General features: G+C 44.4%; 1 pseudogene; it reads right to left on the bottom strand.

Annotated features, from left to right (window-relative positions):
* Nucleotides 1–3,718: 3,718 nt before the first annotated feature.
* On the bottom strand, nucleotides 3,719–14,686 carry LOC136521848 (uncharacterized; annotated as a pseudogene).
* Nucleotides 14,687–16,255: the final 1,569 nt, after the last annotated feature.

Genomic DNA, 16,255 nt, shown 5'->3' with positions numbered 1-16,255 from the left:
TTGCTGACGATGCTACGAGCGTCCTGGTGCGGATCGGGCCGCTCGGGTACCGGCGGTCGGTGTGGGGCAGGCGCCAGGCCAGACCGTGGCGGGGATGCCGCCCCCCGAGCCGCGCCTGACGGCTGTAGCGGCGAGCGAATGGAGCGATCCGTCTGGCGCGTCCCTGTTCGCCCGGTGGGGAGAGAGGGTGCGGGTCGGAGTCGCGACGCGGAGCTTTCTGCCTGTTGGACGGCGGCGGCTTCTACTAGAACCCGGAGGTTCCGGTAGACTGCCCGCTCCCAGGGGTCGACGGGCTCGGGAATGCCGCGCAGAAGCATTGCCGCAGCAACGATGTTCTGGCCCGCCCGGGCGAATTGGGGGAGATCGTTTCCCTCGTTCACGATGTCGTGTTGGACCTGATGGGCGCGACCACGAACGCCACCCGCCGGGCCACGCGCATGGGGCGCAACGTGCTGTACCGAGTGCGCCGGCGCAGGCGACGGCTGGTTTTGCCGCCGTTGTCGTAATTCCTCGAAGTGCGCTTGTGCAGACGCGAGGGCCCCCGCACGCGGGTCCGGAGGGGTGAGTCTGCGCAGACTCCACAACCATCGGCGACTGTCCCGAAGCGTCCGCCATAGCGCACTCCCATGACGGATGGTGGCGGGATGCCACGTCGCCGATGCTGGAACCGTCGCTTGCGCCCTCGCCATCCGGGAGTTCGGCAGGAGCGTAGCCTGCCATTCCCACGAATTCGGATGCGAGGGGGGATGACGCCAGCATCCTTCGGAGCCCCCGAGCGTACGCATCCGCAGAGGACGCGATGCCATAGGGGAATCGATCGTACGGTGTTTGTGTTGTGGGCGATACAGTCCCTCCGGGTGATCGGTGGGAGACAGTAAGCAAAGAGTAAATAACAGTACGCATATTGCTTACAGCGGGGTTTGAGCAGAGAGTTTGCTCGGAAAGAAGCGCAGATACCGCGTCGTCGAAGCCATGCGTCCTAGAGTTGATGGAGGGCGCTCCTCCGACGGGTGCCGGGACGTGAGCCTCCTCGCGGAGGTGTAGCACGCCAAGCCGGTCGGCGACAAAGTCCAGGCTTCCGAAGAGGAAGGCCTAGGATGGCTCGAAGAAGGGTGGAACCCGTATCCCAGCAGGTGAGAGTGCGGGAAACTCCAGCGAGCCGAAGCGAATCGTATCGCCCGAGCCCGCCACGGCGAGGGTGGCGGAAAAGTGGGTCATCCGATGACCGAAAAGTGTTGAACGTACAGCGTCTTCCCCACGGACGGCGCCAACTGTCGGTGCAGAAAGTGACCAACTAGTGAATATTTGTAGTTTTACCGTACGTTGTGATCGGAGGTGGCCTAGCACTCAATGACACAGGATTTATACTGGTTCAGGCAACGTGCCATACGTCCAGTTTGGATCGGTTAGTGACTTTATTCCTGAGCCCAGGTGCTCGAAGTTTGCTGTGGGGTTACAAACGAGAAGGAGGAAGAAGGGGTGTACAGGAGGTCCGGTCGGCTCCGGTCGGAAGGGCCGGGAACGACGGGAGCTGCGCTATGAGTAAGTGTTCAAGTGTGTGCTTGGAGTCCGAACCCGGCGGTTCTGTGGTCGTGAGCTAGTGAACTTGATCGGTGCTTGTTATCTTCAAGAAGGGCTCCCCTTTTGTTGGAGGGGTGCGTCCCCTTTTATAGATAAAGGGGATGGCTTTACAAGTGAGAGGGTGATGGTACGTATGCTACCGCGCCTTGTTGCCCACGCCGACGGGTACAAGATAATGGTAGACGCCTACAACACTGTTGATGTCACTGTAGAATGTCAGATGCATGCGGGAGGTCGTGCTGCCTTTTTCAGGGATGGTAGACGTCGGTACCTGCAAACACTGTTTGATGCCTGAAAGGCATGTGAGGGGTCTCACTATGTTCACCTGGTACGGTAAATCCCGGCGCCCATACCGCTATCGATGCCCAAAGGGTGGGGGGCCTTACCGTATGGGTGTTCTAGCGGTGCCTACAATAATGTAGAGGGAGATGTCGGCGCCTACAATACTGTTTGTGTCAGGGTGGCTGCAGAGTACTGTTCTGTGCAGGGTATGGTCCCTGGTACAGTGGTTTTGACTTGTGAGCCTTGCCTTGCTCTTCTCCGCACGTCTCCTGGTTCCTACCGAGCGGGCGTCACCGATCGGATGGCTCCAGTCGGCTCTGAGTGCGCCGGTCGGAGAAGAGTGGTGAGCAGGGTTCCTGCGAACCCGGGTCGGAGACGCGGGGTCGGAGTCAGAAGTAGTGTTTTTGGGCCAGGCCTTCCGATCGGAGAGGCCGTCTGGAGGCGGCTGGAGTCGAAGCGAACGCTCCGGTCGGAGAGGTGGGCCGAAGTAGCCGACGAGCGGGCGCTGTTCCTTTTCGGCCAGACCTTCAGGTCAGGTGACTGGGCGCCCTTCCGGCCTATCGATTTAGACTCTTGGGTCGAGCCTTGGCGTGGAAGTCGGTCCCCGAGGGACCCCGGGTTTTATGAACCCGACAGGCCCATTACATCTGCTAGTCTCGCAAATCCCATGCTATCCAGGAGAGTTCCTCTATGCATCTAATCATGCAGATCTACCTAATGAGGCCTGGAGTTTCCATTCTGCACATGAAGACAAAAGATAGCAAGCAAATCCTGCAAATAATTTCAGTTGCATGAATGTTTTCTTTTGAATTCCACTCCCTTTTGGACTCCACTCTACTGCCTGAACAATTCTGTGAGAGAAGTCAAAAAATGAAGCAGGAGATAAAGGGGACCAAGAATTAGGAGATATTCCCCGTGAGCCATATGGTGCATACAAGAATTCAGGAGCAGCCTCTACATCGGTCCCTATCTTTCATGCTTCAGGATGGGGGTCCAACTATATTTGGAGATGTGACACAAACAAAGAGTTCAAGTTAATTCCATAGGTAAAGGGCAATGCATTTTCATCTTAACCGTGCAGCAGTTTCTATCGTATCTTTTTTTTCTGTCATCTTAACTATGCATGTTAACAACCAGGCCGCGGTGACGCTCAGAGCGGAGGAGGCTGCCAAGGCCACGCAAGAATGAGCTGGACCAGCTCCAGTCGAAGATCTCGGCCTTAGGTCAGTGCCATCGGTTTGAATCCACGGGACAACAACAACAACATAGCCTTTCAGTCCCAAGAAAGTTGGGGTAGGCTAGAGTTGAAACCCACCAAGAGCCCCAAGTCACGGTTCAGGCACTTCAATAGCTGCTTTCCAAGTACTCCTATTCAAACATAAATCTCTAGGTATATCCCAAGCTTTCAAATCTCTTTTTATTGCCTCCTCCCATGTCAATTTCGGTCTTCCTCTACCTCTCCTCATATTATTAGCTTGGCTTAGGACTCTACAATGCACTGGTACCTCTGGAGGTCTCCTTTGGACATGGCCAAACCATCTCAACCGATGTTGGACAAAGCTTTTCTTCAATTGGTGCTACCTCTAGGCGATCATGTATATCATCGTTCCGAACTCGGTCTATTCTTGTGTGACCGCAATCCATCGCAACATACGCATTTCTGCAACACTAAGTTGTTGAACATGTTGGATCTTTGTAGGCCAACATTCTGCTCCATACAACATAGCCGGTCTAGTCGCCGTTCTATAGAACTTGCCTTTTAGCTTTTGTGGTACACTCTCGTCACAGAGAATGCCAGAAGCTTATCACAGTGAATCCACGGGGCACCTGATTTAATTTCTGGGTGATTTGGCTTGGGCCGTTCATGGCTAGGTTAATTTGTACTGTTTCACTAAACTGACAGGTTAAGAAAATAAAGCTTTTAGTTGATGTAGCATCAGCCAAAGAAAGAAAAACATATTGGCTCAGAAAAGGATACTTTTTTTGTTTGCCAAATTGAGTGATGTCGTTCATAAAGAAACGAGCTTAGATAATTGCTGCATCAAACACATGGTTGGTGCTAAGAGAGTGGAAGGTATAAGAAAATTATATTATGCTGATAGAGGATCTTGATTAAACACCACGGTAAACAAAAAAACATTAGAGTTTATAATTAAGAATCTCAGTCCAAGCTAAAAAACTAGAGACATTGCCTATATTTTGTTAAGAAATGAGGCACTGACAGATTTACAATATGCAGTGTTTCATGATGATCGTATTTGCTAAATTAATGGCTTGTTGCTCCTGTACTTTCATCACCAAAAATGTATGGAGTATAGTTAATAACATTGACAACTTTGCTGGCATGAATTGGTGCAAATTCATTGTTGACCAACTATGACATTATGCAAACAAGTGGAAGGAACCAGGTTGGAGCAAAAAGACAGTGTATGGTTGCACAATTGTGATTTCGGATATAACATAAGGTGCACATCAGTTTGTTTTATTTCCACCCAGCAGCTGATCAATGGGGTATGTTCTTCCCATCCCTGCTTGATTTCTTAAATATTAAATTTTGTTCTTGTTGGTCCTGAGCAAATGATAAGAGTTGGGATGACAAATAATAGCTCATATATTGGTCACGGACAGCAACCAGAAGAAATATTGCCATTGATGGGTTAAGTTGCAGATGGTATATTGGTCATCTCATGCTCTCCAGCTGCAGAGAAGATTTTTGTAGAAAGGTGCTTCGCACACACCTTGCTGAACCTTTGCCATGGCGATCACTGCCACCAAGACATGCTTATTTAGGCCTCTGTATGTAGGGTAGATAAGATGATTCCCAGAAAATATACTTATTGTAGTTCTAACTCTTTCAGTGTGTGCTGTGAAGTTATCAATGTATTTCAAATGAGATCAGTGTTTATATATCTCAATGTTTTCAAGTCGTCCAGTCGAACCTAGTCGCCATGGGACCGACTAGGACGATTAATCACGATTAATCGCGATTAATCGGACGACTTGTACAAGTCGACGGTACCCCTAATCAGTAAGCAGGGACCGATTAGGACGATTAATCGCGATTAATCGGACGACTTGAAAACATTATATCTAACTCTACGTATCGTTGTTTTTAGTGAATCTTAAACATACCACATCTATGCTATGTTACCGATGCATATATTATCTTTTGAATGTTTGATTTGTACTACCGAAAGTCACCGTAGCGTTAGCACGGGTAATATACTAGTATTAAATAAAAGGCTAGTTCACGAAGGGCAATTTGGTTTTAGTTTGAATACAGTTGCAGAATCACATAACTCCTAATATGTATGGGAGGAGATAAAAAATACCTGTATTAGTGGCAATAACGCAGCCATCACCGGCGGATTTGAATGAAGAGCCAATCTTAGACATTTTTCTGCATCTTCATATAAGGTATTAGGCATTGACTTGTACTTCATATATTTATCAAAACAATCATTGGAAGCCCCAGTTCTTTAGCTTTAAAGGCAGCAGGCTCTGCTCCAATCCTTCAGTGCAGATAATAGAATGCAACATTTTAGCATACAATCATGTGGAGCCACAGATATGACTTCACAACAAGATCGCAAAATTAATAGACGAATATACTGGTAAGGTGGTAATTCAGCTTAATGAGGTGGATTGGTCTGAGGACTAGGTCTGACAGGAAACACAAATGAAGCTGCATCTTCACAAACAAGCCTGCGACTTGACTGGTTAGCACAGCTCAAGTAGCACCCCATGCCTGTGGTTGTGAATTTCAGGCTAGGTTAAAAAAAGGCCCTCGTTGGCTCACACTTCATATCCAATAAACACAAAAAGCTGCTGGCCTAAAAGAGGTGCCACCAACAGGATGTAATTCTCGAGTGTGAAACCAACCTTTGGGGCCTTTAGGCTGGTAAGCGTGTGTTTGATTTAGGGACAACCTGGGATGGGATGGTCCCGTTCCAATTTTTGAGGATGTGATCGTCCCAGTCTGTGTTTGGTTTAAGGGATGGGACGATCCCTAATTTTTGTTAGATTAGAGAAATAAAATGGGATGGAATGGTCCTGTCCAGTGTTAGGATTGAGGGATGTGGATAGGACACATTGATATAGTTACCCTCTAATTTTTGTTGGTGAGGTTACCTCCCTATTTTAATTGTTTTCTTCTTGTTATCTTTTCTCCTTCCTTTCCTCATTACTATAACTACCATGTTGTCCTGGATTTCAGCAGCTTCCATCCGTTCCAGTTCCCAAACCTTTTCTCCTTCCTTCACGTCCAGACCCAAGCGCCACCACCTGCTGCTTCTCTGCTAGGATACTGTCGCCTGCTTCATGCCGTGACCAACTACTGCTCTGCTTCCACTGCCACTCTGCCATGCCAGATGCTGCTCCGCTCACCAACTTTGCCACTCGCCCGCGCTGCTGCTCGCCTCTTGTTGCTGCTCCACTAGTGCCACACTCACCAACGCGCCACTCGTCCACGGTGCTCACTTGCCAGCGCTACAACCTACAAGGGGTGGGGTGAAAGGGACGGCATGTGCCTCATGTTACTGCACTGAACGTCTCGTGTGCATCACGTGGAGCTGGAATGAGGAACATGGATGACCCCGTCCACCGAATTTGGAGGGACAGCGCGAGCCCGCATCATGGAGGTATATTCTCATTTGGGATGATCCTGCCCCCTAGTGTCTCCAATCCAAACACCTCTAAAAGAGGGAATGATCCATCCCATCCTCCTTCAACCATGCAACCAAACACACGCCAAGAGTCTAGGCTCTGACGCTCTATTTTAGTTAGAATGTCCGGAGACGTCTGCTCCCGCCGGTCTAGTTTCTTTTTGAGCTCAAGCTGCATCTTCAAGATGCATGTTCATAACAGAAGCTATGTCTATCCCCTAGCCAGGCTTACTAGGGCCAACATGAGCCTGTTTGGTTGGCTGAACAGGCCTCCTAGCCAGGCCCCAACAAGCCACCTAGGGGGTCTTAGCCTGACTCCAGAAAAACAAAGGAGTTGGGCGTTTTCTGGAGCCAGGCCCAAGCCAGCCCCGTCACACCCCAAAATTTCCGATTTTGGGTTGTGCATAGAAAACACTAAATAAAATAAATTATTTTAATATTTGGATAAAATTTACCAAGTTTATTTTGAGCTAGCGCAAATTTAGTTATAAGAAAAATGTGAATTGTCAAAGCTTTCTAATTTTGAAGGGTGTTTGGATGATGTGATGTTTGCTTGTTGCTTCTTTGTGTGTTGAGAGTGAGCAAAGTTTTTAAAATGCGTTAGTAGGTCAATTTTCCTTCTCCGGCACGTCTTTATCTTTTTCTACAATCAAATTCTTTGTTTCTCGGCTCAAGTTTCCATTGGGAGCTTTCTAAAATCTTTTCTTTGTAACGCAAATCACTCCTTTCAGTTCCTCGTCCGTCAATCAATCTCTACAAGCTTCTCGGGAATTTTTCCAGCTTTATCTGGAACTCGTTCCTACTTATCTGTGAGCATAATTTAATTTTTAGATGCTCCAAATTATCTTATCATGGGCTCCAAATACTTTATTTGGGTTCCTCATGTTCCATAATGTCTATGGGAATTTTCTCTGAATTTTCAAGGCTTTTGGAGTACATTTCGCGACTTAAATAATAATTCTAGATTTTTCTGGAATTATTTTATCCACGAAATTAATTAATTCCGAAAATAATAAATCTCTCATTTTTCCCAACGCTCAAAGTCCATGTGCAATAATCCTAATAAATCTTAAAGGCACATGCATTTATTTACTAATAGGCTTTAATGATTATTTAGGTCCATTAGTAAATGTGGAGGGTGCAACATCAATTAGTACCATATTGCTAGTTGATGTAGATGTGGGGAATTTTTCTTTCTATATATGTGTACCACCCCCTTGGGTAAAGCACACCAAAACTATCATAAGAGGAGCCCCTAGTTTAAGAAATCCCTCATGTAGTAAATTAGATTTTTCTCCTCTTTATCGTCGCCGTCGCCCAGCCCGGCGCTGCGCCGCTGCCGACCGGTCAGCAGGCCCCTGGCCAACGCGCCCCTCTCTCCCCTGCCGAGGCTGAGCCTCCTCACCTCCGTGATGAACAGCAGCAGCAGAGCTGAGCCTCTCTCTGTACGTGGATGGATGCATTCCCACTGGTTAGTAACCTTCGCCGTTTATCCATTTTAAGTGGTTCAAGTTGCGTTAGATTCGTGTCGCCGAGATCTACGCAGTAGAGGTATTAGTTTATATGTCATATGTTTATGAATTTATTTTATTAAAATATTAATTGTGTTTATAATTAATTAAAGGTTGTTTAATTAAAGTCGATTTAGGTTTTGGATTTTGATTCGATTGCACGAGTTTCATCGCAACATGTGATACGTGTTCATGAAGATGTGTTCCATGTTACCTTATTACGCTTTCATAATTAAATATTAATTTGATTAACATTTATTTAATAGTCTTTTTTATTAAAATCAATCTAGTTTTTAATTATGTTTCCTATCTACGCTGGCTTTGTAACGTTGTATGCTAGGCGATAACGATGTTATATACCATGTCCCGTGTTTATAGTTCTCAACATAAATATTAATTGGATTAATATTATTGCTCACACCGTTTTCCAAATTAAAAGCTAATTAGTGTTGTAACTTCGTTCTTGTTGAGTTGCGACCGTGCCGACCATAAGATACGTGCTAGCAACGACGTATGATGTGTTACGTGCTTGTGATTTGTAAACTGAATGTTTATTTAACTAATAGTATACGACTGTTTTTCTAAATTAAAAGCAACATAGGTGTCGCACTTCGTAGTTTATACACAAATGTGAATATAATTAATTACTAACATAATCATGTTCCTGAATTATAAATTGCTTAGCTTGAACATACGTCATACATAATTCCAACAGAGGTTCCCATAATTCCAACAGAGGTTCCCACACGTTAGTTTTTTTTTAAAGATTGAAGTTTAATTTGTTTATTTATACGACAACATTTACGAATAGAATATGACTAGGTTTAACTTGGTTTTTGAAGGAAAACATAAATTGACTAATCTGAATTAATGTCATTCATATGATTTTCTTAATTAGAATAAATCAAGCTGTGTTAGATTAGTGCCGACACGCTCTATGCAGTACTACCAATGTTTTCATGTCACATGTTTTTCTATATATAGTTGAATATTAAATTGATTAATATATATATGCAACCAATTTTATAATTAAAAACAACATAGCTAAATGTCGATCTTTCCTAAATAAACTCTAATTTGATTAATATTAATATATATGTTTGTAATTATAGTTTGGTTAGCTCAATCATGCGTCACGTATAATTTGAATAGATATTTTCATGTGTTATTTTATCTTCGCAAATTTAAAGTTTAATATGACTTAAATTAGACGCCCGCATTTATTAATAAAATATGACCGGTTATAACTCGACTTTTGAATTAAAAGATGATTTGACTAATCTAAACTAATAATTTTTCCATGGATTTGTTAACTAAAATAAATCTAGCTTGCAGTTGTTCTTTTTCTTTTATAGTATAATATAGAATTCCAGATAGTCGTTTCTTTTTAACGGTAATTCCATTATTGACATTTCTTACGTTGTCGAAACCACAACAACAAGCCCTCCCTCCTAGTACGTTGTTTTAAAGCTTTTGCTATGATTGGTGTATTGTTCTTAGTTTATTTTGCTTGCTTGCTTGTATGTTTCTTTGTGCTTGGTGTTTGCCACGAGTAGAAGAGAACCGTACGTAAGCAGTGGAGATCAGAAGTTGAGTGCTCGAAGCTACAGAAGCTGCAGAATGGAAGATAAAGTTGAAGCTTCTCTGAGCAATTTGCTTTGGGTGTAAAGCAAGTTTAAGACAAGTATAGCATGTGATCATCCTTGTTTCCTATTCACTTTAATACATTAAATTCATGTTGCATATGTCACCTTTATAGGAATTCCCTAGAAATTGAATTTTTACCTTGTCACCTACGGGTTATGCATTGGGTAGTTTTGCTAGTGCTCAATTAAACCATGATCTTGTAACTTGACTAATGGTATATGCAATAAACATTAAAATATGATTTTTTTAGCAACTTGAAAACATGGGGCTGGAGTATTTAGTTACTTTCTAAATGCTTCAGATTTCTCTCCCTAAGGACTTATCTGTAAGTGATCATCCAGGACTTACAGTACAACTGTGAGGGCTACATGGCTCTGGATTTAGCTCAGTATGAGGATCTTTTCTAGCTTGTTAGAGGTTACCTTCATGGTGCCAGAGGGGTGTGTTCCGGGTTAGATATAGTGCGGCCTCTGTCCATCAATGTATAGGTTGCGCGTCATTGTGCCTGTCGGAAGGGGAGCTCTACATTCGCAGGCCACAGAAACCTAGCGGCCCTAACTTGTTAGACGAACCTTTGAAATGCTTCATAGTAAGCCCTGCCGACCTTCCTTGATAGTGGGTCTAAGAGGTTGGCCACCTTGGGCGAAAGGGTAAATCACGACTCACAGTGAAAGTGTACAACCTCTGCAGAGTGTAAAACTGATATATCAGCCGTGCTCACGGTCACGAGCGGCCTTGGAACATTTACGGAATAGATGAACACTAAGTATTACCTGTTTATGCTATTCATTATTCATGTTTATATTGATCATGGGTTTTGCTTTGGGAATTGAAACAACTTGATGCTACTTTTATGTTAAAATTGTGACAACTAAAAGCTGAACGTTGTTAAACATATGTCAAGCCTTTTGAGCCTCATGAACCCCATGTTATATTTGCTGAGTACGACATGTGCTCACCCTATTTTCCCACACCCCCAGACTTTAGTAAAAGTTGCTCAGAAGATTGGTGAAGACAACGAATGAGTTCTTAGGATACTATCAGAAGTGTTTGGCATACGTAGCCCCTAGTCAGCCGTCCCTGTGAAGTTGGAGCCTGAAGAAAATATGAGTAACCGTTCCGCTATACTCTGATGTAAGTGTTAATTATAAGTATGTTTCCACTATATAACATTGTTTCTGATATCCTCTATTCTGTTGTTGTATGTGTGGACTTCCTGGACACACATATGGCAAGCCTGGTTTTGTTCTTAAAACCGGGTGTGACAAGCCCCGTGCGAGTTCACCTCACCGCCAGGTTGTGATGGCACCTCCCGTGCTCCACCCTGCCCGTGCTCCTCCTTGCCGGTGCTCCTCCCCGCAAGTTCAGCCACCACGCCTCCTCCCCGCCGGTGCTCCTCCCCACCAGTTGCGACGGCGACACCACGCCTTCCTGTTGTTCCCTACTCCCGTGGTCAGCGCGGGCTCGTGCGGTGGTGCACTCGGCGGCAGGGGGCACGCGCCACGGCAGCAGCAGCGTTGTCCGTCGTCGGCTCCTAGCCTTCCCACAGCATGCTCGTGAATCGTGATAAGCCCAGCTCCGTGTGCGGGCGTCAAGGTCTATCCATGGCGAGGTCCGTCACCGACTCGTGGCCTTCTCGAAGCCTCGGAACTCGGTGGTGCCTCGTGCGTCGCGCGGGGCTTTTCGCGGCAAGGGGTGCGCGACACAGTGGTGGGGGTCGCGTGGCAGGGTGCCCACGACGCCGCTGGCGAGCTAGTCCTGCTGTTGCCATGCTCGCCGAGATGCCCATCACCTGTTCGACGAAATCTCTCAAAGGGGTAAACTTAAAAATTTGGAGAAGAGGTGACTGTATCAAAACAAACCAGACAACCAAACACGCTGTGGGGCTAAGCCAGTCTTAAACAGTACAGACAACCAAACAACCCCATATTGGCTTGCTGGAACCAGGTTTAGCCTAGCCAGGCTACAATTGAGCCAGGAAACCAAACACACCCTATAAGTAAAGTAACTCAATCCTCACCACCCCAACTGCAACAAGATGCAAACAAACTAGAAATAAAGAAAATCTAGCTTGTTTTGTACCAAAATGAAGTAGAAAGCCTTAAGGAAATGCATACAAAATGTCCTGTTGTCACTCTTCTCTTTTCATACTCATTGAGTCTTCATGATTTTAATAATAGTATTCCAATGAACTGCTCCTTTGTTCTGCACTTTTTGTAAACTCATACAATGAAAAGGATACTTAGAATCTAGACTAGATCATGTATCGAACAACTTAGAATTATTTCAGTAATGGATTCTAGAAAACCACTGCAGAGGTGCATGTAGAACTGGATGCACTAAAAACAAAATGTGGGCTAGCACAAAAAAACTCTGGTAGGTGCTACATTAACATTTGACATTTAAGCATTTTTAATGTACTTTAGCCCATATGGTCTCAATATGGGATCATTACATCTGCCCCTGAGTACAAATTCCTTCACATAACTAGAAGTCTAGAACAGTTAAAGTATCTCACTTTTTAAATGAAACAGAAAGCAAAAGAACACCTTGAAGAACACAAAAGAACAACTACTACAAAATTGATACTTACCATATGTAGGACCATCATAGGTATCCAAAAATATGCTTCGCAAGTTTTCATTTGCTTGTGATTCAAGTGGATCCATTTCCTCCTTAGGGTGAACATAATCAGATTTGTTATTCATTTTTCTGTCTATATTCTCATTATTGATCAAACTTTCTGAAGAGCAAGAAGCCAAACTGGACTCATCAATATCCATGCTATCCTCATCTGAATTATCCAGAAGATCGGTTCCTTCAGAACCATTTGACTCCATGGAAATACCGCATGATTCATCATAAACATCAAAATCCTCCCAGAGTACCATTTATCAAATGATATCAAACCATGAACCAGATTTAAGATTGGTTCTGTCTGCAGTTTGCCCTTGGCGATAAGGCTGATAAACAAAAGAAATTATCAAGTTCTCAAAGTACATCAATTCAGTAATGTGGGAAGAACAAAAAAAAAAGACTTAGGGCCTGTTTGGATCCACTGGCACTAAAAATTAGCTAGCTAATAGCCAAAGCCAATAGCTACTAATTTTTAGCAAGAGGTTGTTTGGATCCACCTGCTAATAGGTGGTTGGATAGTGAGTTGAAAGTGCATATAAAATATTAGCACCTATTAGTAACTTCAAACCAGCTAATGGAACAAATAGTTAGCAGCCCACCAGCTAATAATTAGTAGGTTTATTAGCAGGTCTGTTTGGATCCACTAGTACCAATTTTAGTTGCTAATTTTTAGTGCTAATAGATCCAAATAGGCCCTAAATAGAAGGGAAAGGTGGCAAGCAGCTAATACCCAAAAGCTTCAACTCTAAGCAAGTATCACATAAACTGAACAGGTACTAGGAAACTTTCAGCAGAATAAATATCTAATTTAAGAAATGTAGTCTTTTGCAGTGATAGAAGTGCATATGTATATTCTTAAGCCATAGTGGAAATTGCACGTCTAAACAGCTCAAGTATCTTGTAATTCATTGACCTCAAACGAAAAAAAAAAACTATGCTAATAATCTTTGCAACCCATGACCTTTTTCTTGGACGTCTATATACAGGTAACATGTTTCATAAAAGTGAACAGAAAAGGTGAAGGGAACAGGCTTGTAACCCATGACCACAGCAGATCAAGAGGTCTAACAGATGGAACAAAAGAGAACACTGAACGAGTGTACACATGACGCACGTTCTTGTTGTGATGTGTGCATTGTCGATGTTGCCTTGTGAAAGGTAAAATAGGGCCAGTTCAAGTGTAACCAAGTTTTTCTGTCAAATGGAAAAAAAAATGGTCAAGTATCTAAAAATAACAATAACAAAATTGGCCAAGCTGGCAGCAGAACATAAGTTATCATGTTTTTCCCATCTATCAATATTATAAAACTAAAAGCAAAAAATGAGCATTCCACAGGTAAAACGATAACCATCATATTAGTATTTAAAAATAAAAAGCCTTGTAATCCTGATGTAGAGCACATAACATTTATTTTGTCCTCCCAAATATATTCCAGATATGTCCTTATAACTTATAAGAAACGCTAGTGGTATAACCCAAGGTATGTGTTCAGTTTCATTCATATATTTCTCATTTCATTTCAGTTATACTAGTATCAGCTAACTTGAATACTTGATAACACTAATCCCTCTAGATTAGAGAAGCTTGACATAGAATTTGGAACTTACTTTTGGGCAAGAAGGAAACCAAATCAGCTTTCGCATCCAAACATTGAACAACTTCTGCGTTCTGAGGTAGTAGCTGCTCCTGCCGCCGCGCTGCACGCTGCTGTCCTCAGCAAGCCGCTTATGGATCTCCATGGCCACCTTTCATCCAGCACTTACATCAGAAACGCCAACTAAAACAAAGTAAAAAAAAATTGCAAATTTTTATCAGGCATGGTTACTTACCACGAACATTCTGCGGGTCTCCTCGTAGGAGTCGGGCCTTCGGTTGCCGCTGAGGAGCGTCGAGACGACGCGGGCCGCGTCGCGCCACCGATGCGCTCCCGAGAGCTCGTGGAGGATCTGGCCCAGTCGGCGGCGATTGAGCCAGAGGGTGGGAGGCTCCGCTGCCGCCGGCCTCTTGACGGAGCGGGGGTCCCGCGACTCGTTTGGTTTCCCGGGCGCCCTCCGATGGCCCCCCACCCCGGCGTCCGCGCCGGGCTCGACCTTGACGGCGGAGCACGCGGGCGTCGGCGTTAAGCCGGCCAAGGACGCGTCCCCTGATGCCACCGACGGGATGGTCTGTGGCGTGAGGAGGGGAGGGCTTAGGGGAAGCTGCGTCGGGGTTACTGGGAGGCGGCCTCCGCGGCGGCGCTTCTTGCGGGGCGGTGGCGCCGGCGTGTGAGCGCTGGGCTCTGCGACGTCGAGTTCTCTCTTGACGGCGGCGCGAGGCGAGGGAGACGGCGGCATCGTCCGCGCCATGGCGTGAGGCAGAGGCGGCGCCGCGGCGGCGGTGGAAAAATCATATTTTTTTTCGAATTAAATGGTGATAATTTTTATATAAAAATTATAAATCTCGAGGAGATCTAAATTTTTTTAGTTTTAAGTTTTTTTCATTTGGAGTCGTTAAGATGCTAAAAAAAATCAATGACATATTTAGACTTAAAGATATTTTCGACTTTTCACACCTGCAGTTTAACGGCATTAGAGTCTAAACTGACGACGGTGGCATGGAGGGCAAAAAAAAAAAAAGTTAGAACAGTGACGCTGAAGACCGCTGAACTTTTCCAAGAGCTCACAGAGTATTGCGATCTTTTTTTAATGGCACACAGAAAAAAAAATCCCCCTTTTGCAAGAGTCGCGTCGGCCTAGCGGCGGTGGAGATGAGGAGTCTGTTTCCAATGGGCTGCTCGGATTAGTTTGGTGACCACATCAATGGTTGAGAATTTTGGTGAAAATTCTGCATTTTAGTCCTTTTTAAAAAACATATTTTATAGGTAGACCCTCCGTGAAACTTTTTCAAAAAATAGACCAAAGCTCGGCGTGCAATGATACTACGCCCAGGTATGTGGCTCGACGTGCTACGATTGAACGCTAAACTTGCCACGTAAGCGCCAACGTGTCGATCCGGCCCGAAGCTCGGCGTTTAATCATTTAACGCCGAGGTTAGGCACGTCGGCGTTTAATGAGTTCACGCCAAGGTATGATGTTGCTACAGTACAAGCTAATAGCCCAAGTGCATGATGTATTTGTCCATTCAATGTCTTTTGAAGATCCATAAAAAATAAATATAAGTCCCCTTGACATGAGATCATTTTCAATATAACCATAAGGTTACCCTCCACGGGACAAAAATACATGGATTGATAAATTGTTTGCCAATATTTATACAAATATTTTTTTGTGAATGCCGGTGTTAATTGGGAGCGCACCCACGCTTGTATAAATAGTTGGACTTGGCAAGTCATTTTTTTGGTGGTGCGAAATAGAAGCAAGTAAAATAAAAGAATACACACATGGAAGTGTCATGTATCTGGGCTAGCCTTGATGTTGTGTTGTGCCTTGGCTGGTGAGATAAATATATTTCCAAAATGCAGTGATGAACTCGGATGTTGAAAGCTAGGAGTAGTAAGGTGCAGCATAGCACATGAACAGTCAAATGCAGGAAATGAAATTAACCAATAAGATGTTCATATTAAAACATTCGCCCTGTGAAGCCAAGGGTGATTAGTTGCACTTAAACATCCAAATGTAAAGAGTTATTATTTTAGCATAGTAACAAAAGTGCCCAAGGTTTCTGTACAAAAAAATTAGAACTAATGAGTTTTCTTAAATTTAGAACTAAGTTTTCTTCTGCTCGGTTGTTATTTTGCTCCGAACAACCCTTGCCATGGACGCCTTGCTTCTAGTTCCCCTGTTGATACAATTCTAAATAAGTTAAACACGAAGTAATAAAATTAAGTGCCCCGTTGCAAGCACAGGGTGCAACCAAGCCTAAATTGCTATCATGTTCCATTCTTTGTTTCAAAATATGGAAAAGAAAATCCGATCGAAGTCGCATCAGGCACA

This window comes from Miscanthus floridulus, chromosome 18 (genome assembly GCF_019320115.1).
Source record: "Miscanthus floridulus cultivar M001 chromosome 18, ASM1932011v1, whole genome shotgun sequence".
Lineage (NCBI taxonomy): Eukaryota > Viridiplantae > Streptophyta > Magnoliopsida > Poales > Poaceae > Miscanthus > Miscanthus floridulus.
This window is presented reverse-complemented; position numbering and strand designations above follow the sequence as displayed.